The 16,753-nt window shown below is 31.9% G+C and overlaps 1 long non-coding RNA gene across 1 annotated transcript; it reads right to left on the bottom strand.

Annotated features, from left to right (window-relative positions):
- Nucleotides 1–7,415: 7,415 nt before the first annotated feature.
- LOC139485478 (uncharacterized) lies at nt 7,416–11,563 on the bottom strand. The gene is made up of 3 exons (XR_011655336.1): nt 11,412–11,563; nt 9,214–9,412; nt 7,416–7,804 (listed from the first exon to the last, which is right to left on the bottom strand). It is a non-coding gene; the product is annotated as an uncharacterized lncRNA (long non-coding RNA).
- Between the last annotated feature and the right edge of the window lie 5,190 nt (nt 11,564–16,753).

Here is a 16,753-nt window from a genome sequence, read left to right as displayed (position 1 = left end):
TTATATTGATTGGTGTAAAAATGCTATATATACATACAATGTATCTAGTTTTATTGGAAATTATTTTGCTCTACTATAAGAGTGTGCGTTATGCATCCATGCTTTAAAACATGTTTACTTTACTTGTTAAAAATTGTAACAAATAAAGTATACAGACACGACTCTAGTTTGTCCGAAAGGACAATACGATCTAAAAAGGAAGATGTGGTACATGTACGAATGCCAATGTGACAACTCTTTACAAGAGACCAGGATGATTTGTTATTACCCTCCCAGTAGGGTTTTCATCTAGCGAGAAACGTGTACTAGATTAATGCTACAAATGTAATGACGTCTCCCACGATTCATGTAGCAGCTAAGGAATCCTACAACATGTTTAAGATTTTATTTTCGTTCATTTCCTTTAACAGTTGTGAATATTATTCTGAATAACCTTCCTAAGACTTATTATTTCCTCCGTTCCTGACAAGGCGTGTTGAGACGGGTGGGTGTCCTGAAAAGGGGTGGTCAGGTGACCCGCCCCTCTTATCTGAATTTTTTTTTTAAAACTAACAGAGATGTTGGAAAAATTTGATCCGAATTTGGATCAGACAGGTAGAAGGGTGAAACAAAAAGCTGCAATTTCTCTAAAAAAAAAAACCTGCCTTATCCACAAAGTGACGCATACACATATTTTTTTTCTGAGTGAAAGGGTTATCAGCCTTGTTTCACCTTCTCTGGCCATACTCGAAATTAAATCCCGCAACTTGAAACTCCAGATAATGACTTTCATTTATCTGTATTTGGTCCGGTAACTTTTCGAACCGTGTCATCAAGAACGATACAAAAAAAAACATATTCTAGTAAATTGTAATTGTTTTCTTCTATTATTTTTTTTATAAGTGATGTACATATCGTTTCTTTTGTTGTCTTTAAGAATGAATAAATAATTTCGTTGCTAAAATGGTCATCATAACATAATTTTCCCTTTGAATTTCAGAAAAACTGACTATCTATAAAAAAAAAAAAAAAGATGTGATATGAATGCCAATGAGACAATTCTCCACGAGAGACCAAATGACAAAGAAATAGATAACAATAGATCTTCTTATGGCCTTGAACAAAAAACCCATACCGCATAGTCAGCTAATCTAAATTTTTTTTTACCCCATTTAATTTTTCAACAGTATACAAAAATGGTTACAGTTAAGTAATTCGCTTTTATCCTGCAATTAGCTAGTTATTGTATACACATAACAGGTAAACAACATTTTTTTGGCTTTGTTTGTACATGTACAAATAAATTTTCCTGCTACCCGCTTTCATGTTGATCAATCGGTTATATTGATATTTCTTTCTGGGTAATAGTTCATTTTCGGGGGCCGTGTCAACGAAGCTGTCCTAGGACTAAGACATGTCTTAGGATGGTCTTAGGACACGTCTTAGTCCTAAGTCGGGTTAACGAAAGTCTCATAAAATAAGATATGTCCTAAATTTGGTCCTAAAGTTAGGATATACAATTAGGTGTCTTAGGATACAATGTAGTCCTAAAGGTTACATCGTCCTAAAACGTAATAAAAACAACAAATATGGCATAAACTCAATACTAAAAATACTAATACAATATTAAACTATCATTAGATAAAATCAATTAAAAAAATATTGTTTAATGTTTGTTAAAGATTTAATTGTATCATATTAAAATATTTCGTGCTGCCTTTTTTGAAGCCTAAACAATACTATCAGCATAAGAAACATATTTTAGATAATTAAAATATGGGGAAAAGTTTACTTCTTTTTTACCTAATCCTGATTCGATACATGTAATGAAATCGAGTGGACCGAAGGACAAAACTAGTTTATGTACTAAAATTGCAGCACGAATATCACAAAGTGTTGTGACCATTTATGTTTTCGTATTAAATTCATTTATATCTTTTATTATATTTAATAACGTATTTATTAGTATTCCGTAAAAACTTTAACTTTTATTTTGCGTTAATTGTTTTCTATATAAGAGTCATCCTATAGGTTCTAAAATACAATTCAATCTATGTCATACAAATCTCTACATATATTTTCAATTAAATAAATGTGTTAGGATGGTCATAGGACCATCGTAGTTAGGAGTGTCCTAAGACAGCTTTGTTTTACATCCTAAGACATGTCTCAGACACGTCCTAAGACCATCCTAAATAATGTCCTAAGACCTATCTTAGGACATATTCTAGGATACTTTCATTGACACGGCCCCTGGTTTCTTCGAGTCCGCGTTTCAATGATTGTCAAAATCAGAGACAATGGTTAAGATTTATACAACTTATGCTCAAATACCAGGTGTGAATTGTAAACAATATATGTACATTGTCAGAAATATAAAATGTATTAGTTCTCGCTTCGAAACAGGAGGAAATTCGGCAAGACTCGCTTTTCGTCCTGTTTCTAAAGCTCGTACAAATAAATTTCACGTTTCCCGACAAAGTACATTTCTAATTTATACATTATTCCACAGTTGTTGATATGAATTTATCTTTTTGATCAATATTTTAACGAATATCGTCGTATAAATTAGAAACATCAACCTATTTTCCGAACGGAGAGTCATAAATTCAATGAATATTATTGCGGGATATACGGTATAAACGGTAAGCTTCGATGTGTTTAGTTATGAACGCGAATGGTTCGATAAATATAGCTAAATACAAAATGAAACCAAATGTTCATAAAGGGGATTTGCTGCACATCATTATTCTGAGAAATCTTATTCTAAAAAATATAAAATTTCATACAAATATATTCTATTGGATCTAAATGTTATCATTCTAAAATATGTTTTGACAGTTTCCGTTAAATATTGCCATTTTTAGATAATAAAATTTTATAATATAGATTAGATAAATTGTAATGTTTTATTGTTAAACAGAGAGAAATTCTGGATTTCTTGTTAAAATAAATATACCCTTCACTAGAATGCTGGACTAGTGAAGTAAATTGTTAACAGCAAGCAATAATTATATATTGTTGAATAAAAAAAAAAAACACATTTTTAGATATATCGGTCCCCCTTTTCTCGGCTACTGTTAAAGCGAGACGTTTTTTTTTTTATTAATAGCTAGCGAGGCATGAAGTTCATATGATTCAATCCAAATTATCCTCAAAGTGCGCAAATAATTTTTGAATTGGTGCAATTGAAAACGACGTAACATATTGAGTTAAAATTCTTTAAAAAAAAATCACCTATATAACGAAAAAAAAACTGTGACAGACTTTAACACGAAAGGGAAGGCTTAAATTCTTCTGTAATTTTCCTGCTACTGATTATAAATTAAGAAAGTTCACTTGTCATGTTTTGTATTGTTGGAATTTCGGAACCCTCTTGTTCATTCGTTTAAAGCACCATGAAACAATTGCCAGCTTACTCCCAGTTTTCAAAAAGCTTTAAATGTGCAGTATGTCATTGATACGATTTGAGTTCTCAAAATGAATCAAGATAAAATAAGGATAATAAGACATTTGTACAAAATATAAAACCCTTGTTATGTTTTATTAATTTTTTAGAATATCTTTATGTTAAATATATGAATCAAAGTACTAAAGTACTGCACATCGGATGACCGCAACTTCTTATGGACGGTCACAAGCACGTGTCTCAGAAAACCAAATCCCATCTCTTTACCTGAAGGTGACTTTAAAGTACAGATATATATTTTTTTTCTGTGCGTGGATGATAAATTCAACCTCATCGTAGAAGTGATACAAATCAGTAAACTCCGGTTTTTTTTTTTGCTATACATTATTTTAATATTTGTAAATTACAGTTACACATGTATATATAATTTTCATCCATTTGTATATCATTCTATTGCACTATATTAATGATAGTGCTGTGCAAGTGCATGGTGGACACTCTTCTGTAATAATTCGAGTTTTCTGATAGATTGCATTTGAGTGGGCATTCATATTTTCCAGCAAAACATTCAATGTCCCATTCAGAGAGAGGGAGTAAAGACAGATAACTCTGCATGGGAGATTGCAAACGTTCTTGAAATATTCTTCCGCATGCGGTAATACACTTTTTCTGTACGTCTGTATAATTATTAAAGATTTTTTACTTTATGTATGTTTCTAACGAGTTTAACGACATTTTCATAATTTATTAATTTATGTTGAAAAAAATATGTTTTTAGGAGTATCCATTTGAAATGAATTAAGAACAAGTGATAAGGAATGTAATTGTGCACTCGATAATGTCTGCGTATTTATTATTATCATGTTTATAGATCGGTAACAATCGCAAAACGAAGGTTACGTAATGGAAATTTAGGCGACAGCAATACACACGAATGCCCTCACGGTCATCCAATGTAAAATGAATAGAGAAGTTGTTCATTAAGATATCATAAGATAAACAAACACACGGACCTATTTTTTTTTTTCTCTTTTTGATTTCTCATTCAATGACCAGTGGCGGAACCAGAATTTTTGAAAATGATTGAGCTGCGTTTGTTGGTTCTATAAGCAGTTTGATTCAGAGGGGGCTCGGGACTCAGTTTTGCCAAAACTCCCTGCTAATTCAAAAAAAAAATACAAGATAAGAGGTGGCGAGAAAATATCTTCGTCCTCGGTCAATATAATCTGAATAGACGCATATATAATGTGTTGACCTTGTCAAAAGTCTATAATTCATAAATGTAATTCGGCGCCTTCCAAAACCATATGTAATGATTATATATGCAAGATATGGCGACCTATGAAATGACCAGCTTGTTGCAGATGAAAGAGAACATTACAGAAATAAGGCCGTTAGTGCTCTCATTTGAATTGTTTTCCGTAATCTTTTCGGGGGCTTTTATTGTTGACTATGCGGTATGGGCTTTGCTCATTGTTGAAGGCTGTACTGCCTATGCTTTATGGGCTTTGCTCATTGTTGAAGGCCATATTCTCCGTTCGGAAAATAGGTTGATGTTTCTAATGTGAAAAGCCCTTACCGAATAGTCCAAAGTTGTTAATTTCTCAGTCATTTTGGTCTCTTGTGGAGAGTTGTCTCATTGGCAATCATACCACGTCTTCTTTTTTATATCAACTTATTTTACGTTCACATTTTCCGTAAAGACATGAGGTTGCATTTTGTTTTTTACATGTAGCTTTTTTTTTTGCTTCGAATAACAGGGCAGAGCTTTTAGTTGCAGTCGATACACACGCCATATTGAAATATTTACTTGTCACATCTAAATTCTCTTTGGTTGCTTCATGATGTGGCTGATATTCAGCAACAACTATTGGCTCAAATGAGATAAAGAATTACGGACTGTTCTCTTAATTCAGAGTATATTAAGCCATCAAGTGCCGGAAAATTAACTATGTGTATTACATTTCAGACCAAATGTTATTAATTCATGGTCGTTTTATTATGCATAGGTATATTACACACTGAAATTGAAAATTGAAATATCAATCATTAATACGTCTTTATTTGCATTGCTAATCTGCAATATGCACGATTTGTTTGCTAAAAAATGTTCCTGTACAATGTTTTCAAAAATGCATTAAATGTATTTAATGACTTTTGTCAATCTAGGCACACCTTTAGAGAGACACACCTCGAGAATCGTGTCTATATATTTGAAAATATTTTAATTTTCAACAAGTAAAGTGAACAAAATATAAAAAGAATGGATGTATAACGCACACTCTTTAAGTAGAACAAAAAACTAAATATTTATATAACATTTTTATATTAATCAATATATAAAAATACTACATTTCCAATAATAAATTAACAACCCGATGCACATATATAACTTCAGTTTACATTCAGCATCCAATGGATATTACCTTGAAAAAGAATACAGCGAAGTAGTTCAGAGCTTTTTAAAAAGCTAAAACTTATAATTTTCTGAATTTTCAAAGTGTATATCACTGATGCGTTTTGTTTTAATCTGTGTCAAAAAAGCGTTTACCAGAACGTAATAGGTGTTTGCACATAACGTAATTGGTGTTTGGACATAACGTAACGTAATATATGTTTTAGACTGGTTCCCGATCGCAATATTCAGTATGTTACACATATACCAATATACCGGGACGAACTTCACGTTACCTTGAACTTGTTTACAACGTTCTTCAAAATCGGAGGTATTTCTAAAGCAAACGTCGTCTTTTGGCGAACTTTTTAATTTTGGCTTCTTAGACGACGCCCCTCACATTATGAATTCCGAGATCCATCTCTCGAAGATGTTATTTGCCAAGTTGAACATCATAATTAAAAAGATAAACAGGAACAAATAAAAAGAAAAAATGAAATGGTATAAATAAAAAAAAAAACTAGTTTTTGATTCCAGAACTTCGATCTGAATAGAGAAATGATGAGACCTGAACGTACCTGAAATCATAGTTATCAGTTATTCCAGAGACATATAATACAATGCATTATATGTCTCTGGTTATTATAACTTCAAAATTTTACTGTTTTATTTTTCAATGGATTTTCTTCAACTTTATCAAAAAGTTCTATATAATATTTAATAAGAAATCATGAAAAATATTGTTGACCATTGCATACCTGTCAACCTGTGACGATGAAAATGCAGGTCATGACCTGCATTGAAGAATCAAATCTCAGGTCATAACGCGTACGAACTTTTTCGAGCCGAATTTCAGTATATATGGTACATGTTCTTATAATGTATATTAAAGATACCAAAACATCAATGCATGTTCACTTTGGTAAGTCATTTTAAATCTTATTAAATATTATTTCATTGCACTTTTTATAAATTTGTGTAACTCAGCCTTATGTGCTTTACTTTTTAAGAAAATACACTACAATCATCAAACATTAGAATTTAATGTAATAACACTGGACACTTTTAATTTGCAAAACACTCATTTGCAAATCCGCCGCCGCCTCAAACAAGAGCTACAATATCATGTATATAACCAAAATGTGCAGAATTACATGGGATTCAATAATTTCATTGGTTTTCTACAGTTACTTTCATATTTATTTTGCAATTTGAATTATAAAAACATGGGATTTTCAATATCCCATGGGACAGGGCAAAATCCCATGGGATTTACCATTATCCCATGGGATTTTGGTTAAATCCCATGGGATTTTTTTTTGTCCCATGGGATTATTGTAGTCCCATGGGATATTTGTTGTCCCATGGGACAAAAAAAATCCCATGGGATTTTTATTATCCCATGGGATTTTTAATATCCCATGGGACAAATTAAAATCCTATGGGATTCTAATTGTAAATATATAGATATAAATAAACAGTAATGTGTATGTTACAATGTATTCTATTTGGTAGTAAATTATTATAAGATGAATCTTTTTAATTGAATATCTTTTTTTCTTGGGAAATGTTAATTTAGCATATTGTTCTTTAACTGTTCAAAACTAAACTTTTAAACAACAAAGCAGATAATGTAAGTATCAATATATGTTTATTCATGAATTATAGAATACTTTCTTGAAACACAATTATTTGCCATTTGAAATCAATAAAAACTCTATTGTTAGGCTTAACATACTAGTAGCTATTTAAGTAAATCTATTTTTTCACAATATCCCTCAACACAAAACATTAATAGTTTCTTATCATCCAGCATTGTTTGATGGTATAGTCCACTTTTTGGACATTCAGCACAGAACTTTGACATTATTGTGGTTTCAATATTTTTTTGAATTTAAAAGAACTTCAAATCATTGACTGAGTGATGAAAATAATAACTGATCCAACTTTTTTCTTTGAATTTATTCTGGTCTTGTTTCTATGTTTTCTCCATTTATTTTAGGTGGTGAATTTCAATCCTTCTGAAAAAGAACCAATAAAATCTAAAGTAATGGATTATACAAAATTGTTTTCATACATGTAGCAATAATATGATTTTCAATAAAAATAGCTATGCGGTATGGATTTTACTGATTGTTAAAGGTTGTCCAGTGTCATCAGTTGCTAACGGCCTACATCCTTTGGTCTCTGATGGAGGGTTGTCAAATTTAATAATATACCACATCTTCCTATTCTAATACCATATAACAATCAATTAATTTATTCTTCTTTATAAAATTTGGGTATTTTCCCAAGTTATATACATAATATATATATATACTGTAAATTCGGAATTAATGCAAGTTTTTTTTATTGCGAAAAATGCAACGGAGTTGTAAACGCAATAATTTAAACTCGTATTATGAAATATTTCATATGGATTAAACAGGATTTTTCAAAATCGTAAAATTTAAAATCGCATTTAAGTCTAAAATGACAGAATCGCAATAATAAATGCACGCAATAATTTATGAATTTTACAGTATAAAGATCAATGTTAAAAGTTAAAACTTTAGACAACTATAATAACATTCCATTATTCACAAGAATTTGCAATATATTATACAAAATGCAGACAACAGAAACAATATTTCTTTAAGCTTTTGAAGTTCAGACAGATTTCAATTTGTGTTTTATTTCAATGAAAAAATACCTTGAACATATTGGAAATTATAACATTGATACAAACAAAATATTTATGTTTTATCCTTTTTTTTTGTGTTGTTGGCTTGCTGTCTCATTTTAATATACATTTAAACATACATCAATAATCTTCTTCTTTATTAAAAGTAAAAATGGGATATTTTTGATTTTGATATCCCAAAACATTATAGTTCTATCACATAACTTATTACCAAGTTAAAAAACACCAATGTGTTTGATATTAATTTTAAGACATGTATAAATGTTCCAGACCATATCAGTATTCGGATCTTACTTTTATGGTCCAGAACTTACAGTCCCACCATATGTGTACAGTCAGACCATTTAAGTATACTTGTACTGTCTGGTACCAGCTCAACCAAACCTGTGTTTTTATTTTAACTGCAATTAAACTTTTTGTATTAATCTATTAAAGATTTCAGTTATGTTGATCTGTACTGTACATTTGTTTGTAATAAACTTGACCAACTTCTTAAAATTGGGCAGACTGTATGCGTACAGTCCAAATACTTGTTTGTTCTGGAACATAAACATGATTAACAAGCATTTGGCAGGATGTCATGCTAAAATCCCATTAATATTAGTATTAAATTTTGAGTATAATACATGTAAATCCACAAGTTACTTACTGAAATTCATGGTGAACACTCACCAAAAACTTACAATTTAGAGGAAAGACTGGAAAGATGAATGCACTAACACTATCAAAACAGAGCATAAAACTTACCGAAAAACAAGATGTTTTACATTTATCCAGGAGCAGGATAATTGAAAAGTTGTTTTTTTCTTTCTCTGCTGTCCATCATATAACCTTTGAATTCATTCATGCAAAATATGAAAATCTGCAAAGGTAAGACCTAGAACCTCAACTTATCCACATTTTGAATTTTGAACTGCATACTTGTCCTTTTCATCTTGCTGACAACCTAAACATAAAAAAATGATAAAAACATAATTCTAGATTGAATTTGTGTTTTTATTTTTGTTGGTACATGTACAAACAATTTTCCCAACTTTAAAACGAAAACATCATCACCAAAGAGGAGGTCATACTAACCTCCGAAATATTTAAACAAACCGAAATTATTACTTGATTAAGATCTCGTCGTAAATTAATGGCATAGATACTCTTATTTTTGAAAACTTGATGTCTATTGCATACTTATATTCCTTTGTACGAGAGTATGCATATTAAGATGGACTCCATGGACTTTAATGTAAGCATGATTAATTTTACAGTCACTGACAGTTTTTCAGCTCTATGTGTACATTTTGAGAGAATCTTACAATACTGTATATTCTGATATTCAGAACTTATTGTGAGGTTTTTATTAATACAACTGAAAGCTGTATCTCGTTTTCATTTCTGATACATATTTATGAGCTGAAGACCAGTGCCGAATTTTTCTCACTGCATTGAAGACCCATAAGTGACCTTCGGCCGTTGTCTGCTCTTTGATTGGGTTGTTGTCTCTTTGTCAAATTCCCAGTTTCCACTTCCCATTTTATATCATGTATGCTGATTTTTCTTAAATTACAATATTCAATCATGCAATTTTGTCTATTATTGAAAATACGATAAGCAAAAATAAATGCACAAAAAATTTAACATTGTTATATATATGTAAAAGACTTTTTTTTAAATTCAAAACAGTTGCCTACACTGTTAATTTCCTTGTTTGATTTCATATTTTTAAAGCCTTTATAGCTAGCTAGATGGTATGCCGGGGCGGATCCAGCCATTTTAAAAAGGGGGGTTCCCAACCCAAGACAAAGGGGATGATCCTATATTCATTTGATTTGTTTTATTGTCTCATACAAGAATATATATGGTTTGACGGTGGGGATCAGGGATCCTGAAATTTTTTCACCTCACCACTGGATGACAGGGGATCTCAACCATTTAAAAGTTTCTCAAACATGTGGGGGTGGGGGTGAACCCCATGGACTCTCCCTAAAGATATTTCCTTTGATTTGTTTTATTGTTCTATACAAGAATATATAAATATGGTTTAGGGGTGGGGATCTTGACCGTTTACAAGTTTTCAAACTAGAGGGGGTGGGACTTCACTTTTATTTTATTTCATTATTAATTTTATTGTCCCCGACAAGAATATATATGGTTTAGGGGTGGGGATCTGGATCGTTCACAAGATAATAGCACATTCTCAAATTGAACAGAGTGGGGTAACCCCCAAAGACCTCCTTTTAATTTCATTTGATTTGTTTTATCGTCCCATTCAAGAATATATATGGTTTAGGGATGGGGATCTGGACCGTTTACAAGATAATAGCATATTCTCAAATTGAAAGGGGTGGGGATTACCTCCCATGGACTCACCCTCCCTTCTTTCTTCCCCCCGAAATACCTTTTAATAAGCCCCAATGCACAGATAGTTCACAGTATTTTCCCTTGATTTACACTAAAGAATATACACTATACAGGTGTAATTTTTTTTTTTAAAGATAATACAACTGAAGACCACCATGACCACAGTGGTGGATCCAGAATTTTTCATAAGTGGGGCCCACCGACTGCCTAAGAGGGGCCTGCTCCTGCCATGACTCAGTGATTCCATATATAATCAACCAATTCTTTTCCCAAACAGGGGTCCCTGAACTCCTGATTCCCCCTTTTTTTTCCTCATTTCAATCACCCTGATATAAATTTAGTTTTATCACTTACAATAGGAATGGTTTGAATTCCCCAATAATTCTTATATACCATTAATATCAACATATTTCATTTTTGATAAATGAAAGGCAAAAGTTTTCTATGGGTAGAAATGATAGTGGGAAGCTTTCAGATTCACACCATGCCGGTGGCTGTGTTCAAAGTGCTGGGTTTTTATGACCCTCGTTGTTTGCGGACTAACTATTTAGGCCAGTGGTGGATAATAGTGTGCGTGCATTAATCTTCTATACCTTCTTAATCAATATATTCAAATACTGACGGCAAGTGTTGTAATGATGTATCAATGTCTTTTTGAAATCACCGTGCTATTTACATGTGGGATCGAGAATGCAGGGGAAGGAAACTTGTCAATTATGTTTATTTCTAAGCCAAAATAAAATGAGCCGCCGTAAAATTAACCTTGGGTAATAACAATCATAAGTTAACAGTGCATGTAAGGCTCGTCTCGGAGGGGTGTCTTTTTTTCTGTCTTCTTTTTATGCCCCACCTACGATAGTAGAGGGGCATTATGTTTTCTGGTCTGTGCCTCCGTTCGTTCGTCCTGTTTCAGGTTAAAGTTTTTGGTCGAGGTAGTTTTTGATGAAGTTGAAGTCCAATCAACCTGAAACTTAGTATATATGTTCCTTATGGTATGATCTTTCTAATTTTAATGTCAATTAGAGTTCTTACCCCAATTTCACGGTCCACTGAACATAGAAAATGATAGTGCGAGTGGGGCATCCGTGTACTGGGAACACATTCTTGTTTTAGTTATATTTTTAATAACTTACACTTTTTTCCATTATTCTCTTTCTTTCACTATTCTTTATTCCTTTTTTTTCTTTGTCCTTTGTTCTCTATTCTGTTAATTCACATCCATACCCTCTTATGTGTATGTGGACTTACTGTAGTTTATTTTTTAGTTCTGGCAGAGATATTAGATACAATATATATGTCTCTGGTTCTGGTATTATGCGATAAGTCAATTTCTTTTTCATGCAGTGTCATGAAATATAATGGTTTTATGCATATCAGCCAAGATTGTGCGCAACATTTTAATAAACAATTCAACACTATATACACGTTATGTGAATTTTATTAAAATCGATGAAGAACATGAATTTGGCAGCTAGTGCCCCTTAAACAGGTAAAGTTCAATTAACAAATTCTGATCTACTGGCATTCAACACCAAATTACTTACTTGCTGTATATTGATAAATGTGATTGTATATTGTCAATACCTCAACATCGAGAATACGTCATGTGAGGTGTTGGTCGCGGGTCAAGGTTGCGGCTTCGAGACAGAGAAAAACATCCAGGTAAAAAGTGTAGAATTTTGTTTTTGAAAATTTGAGTTGTAAATTTTCCTAAAAAGTACTTAATTCCGTTCATCTAGTTGTAAATTTTCCTAAAAAAAGTACTTATTTCCGTTCATCTATTATGGGTATAAACTAAACTGAACAAGAAAAGTATTAGTAAACAGACAGAAAGTCCGACGTTGAATTAATTATTTTACAATTAATTGTTTAAATATATGAGAGAATGTTTTAGGCGAATTTTCTTTAATTACAGATAAATGTATTTTAGGTTCAGGAAATAATTTATTCTTCGGGTACGTCTAAACAACCGCTCAGGACCTCCTGAGTGCACTCAGGACATACAAAGTGCACTCAGGACCCATTACCGTAATCATATCTGCACACATGATGGATGTTTATATTCGTTATACGCTTCTTATTTTAGAGTTAAATTTTGGTAGAAGTTGAAATCGCAGGGGCGGGATCCAGCCATTTTAAAAAGGGGGGGGGTCCTAACCCAGGGCAAAAAAAGGGGGGTTCAACTACATGTCCCCATTCAAATGCATTGATCGGCCAAAAAAAGGGGGGGGGTTCCAACCCCCCCAGAACCCCCCCAGAACCCCCCATCTGGATCCGCGCCTGAATCGAACTTAGATAGATATGTTAATTCTTATAAAATAATGAGGGCACGTGTCACTGATTACACAACTACTGAGCCATGAATTATCCAATCAACAAAATTGATTGGATTATCTTTATTGTTTTTTAGGAATTGTATTGTTTAGTTCAGTTTTACCTTTAACATGAATTTGCATATAGAAAAAATAAAACATATATCTCATTCGATGTGCTTTTTCAGTTTATTTTTCATGATGACGGGTAAATTAATTTGTTGTGTTTTGCAGTTCACGAATAAAGAAAATTATTTTATAGTTGCGTTTTTTTTTCTGTAACAAGTTCGATTTTTGTTTTTCAGTGTGATTCTTTTCTCTATCTCTCTCTCTAAATCAAGTTTTTAAATAAACACAATGTTGACTGAATATCAAATTTTATTACATTTGTATATCTTTATTCTCAACAAACCATTATACAAGAGAAGACAATTATGTACAATATTCAGTTTAACCTTAACGGAAATCTGTGCACGAAGACTTAGTCGTGGTTTGAACGGATTTCGTGTCAATAAACTGTCTTCGAAATAGTCTTTCTTTGTTAATGTTTGTGTCATTTTGGTCTTTTGTGGATAGTTGTCTCATTAGCAATCATACCACATCTTCTTTTTTAAAATTTCTCGCTACTACAATCTAACTTACATATTTTTTAGAAATAATTATACCCAAAATATCATAATTTTCAAAAAGCGGAGACGAAAACGGAGACAAGTTCATTTTCAGAATTTATTTCGCATTGAAATTCGTTTCAGGCTTGTGAAACTGGACAAAACGACTTTAATTAGAGAAAAAAAACTTAATAAAAACGGATTTCTTAAAATATTCGTATAACTCAAAAATAAAATTCCTGGACAAGTTCGATAAAAATGAGAAATAACATCTAACTACATGTATATGAGTTTGATTGTTTGAAAAGTACGGCTTTTACCGTTTAGAACGGATTCCATATACAAAACTTTAATTAATATAAATTCTTTTAAAGTATGAACATTTATAATTATTTCCCTTTTCAAACTCGTGCAAATTTAAGAATTAATTACTGGTCCAGGACATGATAATAAAATTAAGAATAAAACTTAAAAATTTATGGAACGAAATTTTAATAAAAGACGAAAATCTTAAAACATCGTGATATTCATTCTAGACGTCACAATATTACTTCCCGCATGGTCACACTGTACTAACAACACAATGTATAAAACAACAATAAAGATAATCCGATTAATTTTGTTGATTGGATAATTCATGGCTCAGTAGTTGTGTAATCAGTGACACGTGCCCTTATTATTTCTAAGAATTACAAATTCTACCAAATTTAACTCTAAAATAAGAAGCGTATAAAGAATATATGCATCCATCCTGTGTGCGATGACTATAAAGGGTCCTGAGTGCACTTCGTATGTCATGAGTGCAATCAGGAGGTCCTTCAAGCGGTGTTTAGACGTACCGTTATTCTTCTGGAAGCTTCAATTTTTTCTTATCAATAAGTTTTACACAAGGAGACATTTTTTTTTGACAGCATGAACCCCAGTTAATGAGCAAACACAAATTAAGAACGAAAATCGTTTACAATTAAATTTTATAGAAGGAAAAAAGGGGGGGGGTAATAAACAAATTTTATTTACGCTCACATACTTTTAAACAGATTTGCATATGTAAGCTCTCTATAGTTAATGTTAAATTATTTCAGGAGTTTTGAAAAAAAGAATATTATATACAGTTTAATTTCGACTAAAATAGTGATTCTTTTTATAGATTTGGTACCTCAGTTTCGACTCAACATTTCATTTTGAATTGTTAGATGGCAAACTCTTTAGGCGAATATTGTATCTGTTCTTTATTTAATTATGGTGATATTGGCGATAATATTCATTATAACAAGGCCTTGTACAAATCCTTGATTATGGAATGTTTGGTAATATAAAAAGACGAAAGTAGACAAACCCTAATTATGCAGGGTTTCACAAGTTGATCTCCAAGCGGCCCACATTTAACATATAATAAGATCTATATTTTTCAACGTTTTCAAAATGAAATAACTTGAATTGAAAATTTCCCAACTGTGAAAATTTGTTATTTCTAAACGTCTTTAATTATTATTTCGGAAAAAAAAATTATTTAGCATATTCATATATTTTCATAATTTTTTCCGAGGAAACCTTTTTTTTTGCAAAGTTTACTTCTATATGTTTTTAACCATCACCAGCGACTTATTCTCTGCCATCACCAATTAGTCCTAATTATTAAAGATCAATTGCCCAAATTCAAATGATGATTGGTATATCGTATTGAATATGACCATCGGTCATCCGTGACGTATCCCAAATAACGACGCATGCCGATAGATAGATCATAGTTTATTATTAGCGTCTCGCAATTTAAATTTCATCAAGGGGACTTAATTAAACCAGTTACTATACAAATCTTGAAAAAACGATGTACATGTACTTTTTAATATTTTTAAAACAAATTACCAAGGACGTATGTTAGTTATACGTCCTTGAAATTACGAAAACGTTTAGTGTAAAAATCACCGAATATAAATGTTTCTTTCTTGCAGGTTTTGGCATTTGTAAATAACATTAACGTTTTGGAATTCTAATGCAAAAGACAGTCGATTCAAACTGAAATAACTTCTTTAAAGATGGTTTGATTTTTTCAGAGACACATGTATTATATATATGTCTCAATACATGTGTTATATGTCTCAGATTTTATCAAAACAAAAATTACAAAATTATAAAATATGTTAGTTATCGAATGTATACCCTGAACTCTTACTATTATATATACATGTCCTAAGTTACTTAATGTCCTGTGTGCAACCAGGAGATCCTGAACGGTTTTTAAACGTACCATTATTTTATATGCATATATTCAAAGCTGTTCTTAATTATATGCATACTAGGTATCAGTGGCGGATCCAGGGGGAGGGTTTCGGGGGTTGGAACCACCCCTTTTTTTGAACGATCAATGTATTTGAATGGGGACATATGGTTGGAACCACCCCCTCCCCCTTTTGTCCTGGGTTGAGACCCCCTTCTTTTCAAATGGCTGGCTCCGCCGCAGAGGTATATTTATATATATATGTGTGTACCAGCCCCCTCCTAAATCTTGGGAAACAAATGGTAGATTATATAGGGAATCACGGAAGCATGACTGGACGTGACCCCTCTAAGGCAGTCAATGAGTCCCCACTTATGAAAATTTCTGGATCAACCATTGCTTAGTTCTAGTTATCTTAGGTCCTAGTGTGAAATAATGCCAATAGGTCTTTTAAAACACATCTTTATTCATACATGTATATATACGTTTTCTCACGGATTTGTTCATGCAATATTGGAATTATGTTTACTCAATGCGCAATTACTGAAGTTTATATTTGCTACTTTTCTTCTTAATTTCATATAATTTTTTTTTTTGATTTTTTTTCTTCGAAAAATTAGTGGTGTTGAAATAGGGAATGGACACAGATACCTTATCACATTTAACCAAAGAAATGTTGTATAATGTCATCAATCTGTATTACACGTAGACAGGATGTTCTCTAGAAAACTATACGTTATACACACCCGAGAATACACGCACTGTCGTAATGGAAAATTACTGTATGTTATAGTTAC

Source organism: Mytilus edulis, chromosome 1 (assembly GCF_963676685.1).
Source record: "Mytilus edulis chromosome 1, xbMytEdul2.2, whole genome shotgun sequence".
Classification (NCBI taxonomy): domain Eukaryota; kingdom Metazoa; phylum Mollusca; class Bivalvia; order Mytilida; family Mytilidae; genus Mytilus; species Mytilus edulis.
This window is presented reverse-complemented; position numbering and strand designations above follow the sequence as displayed.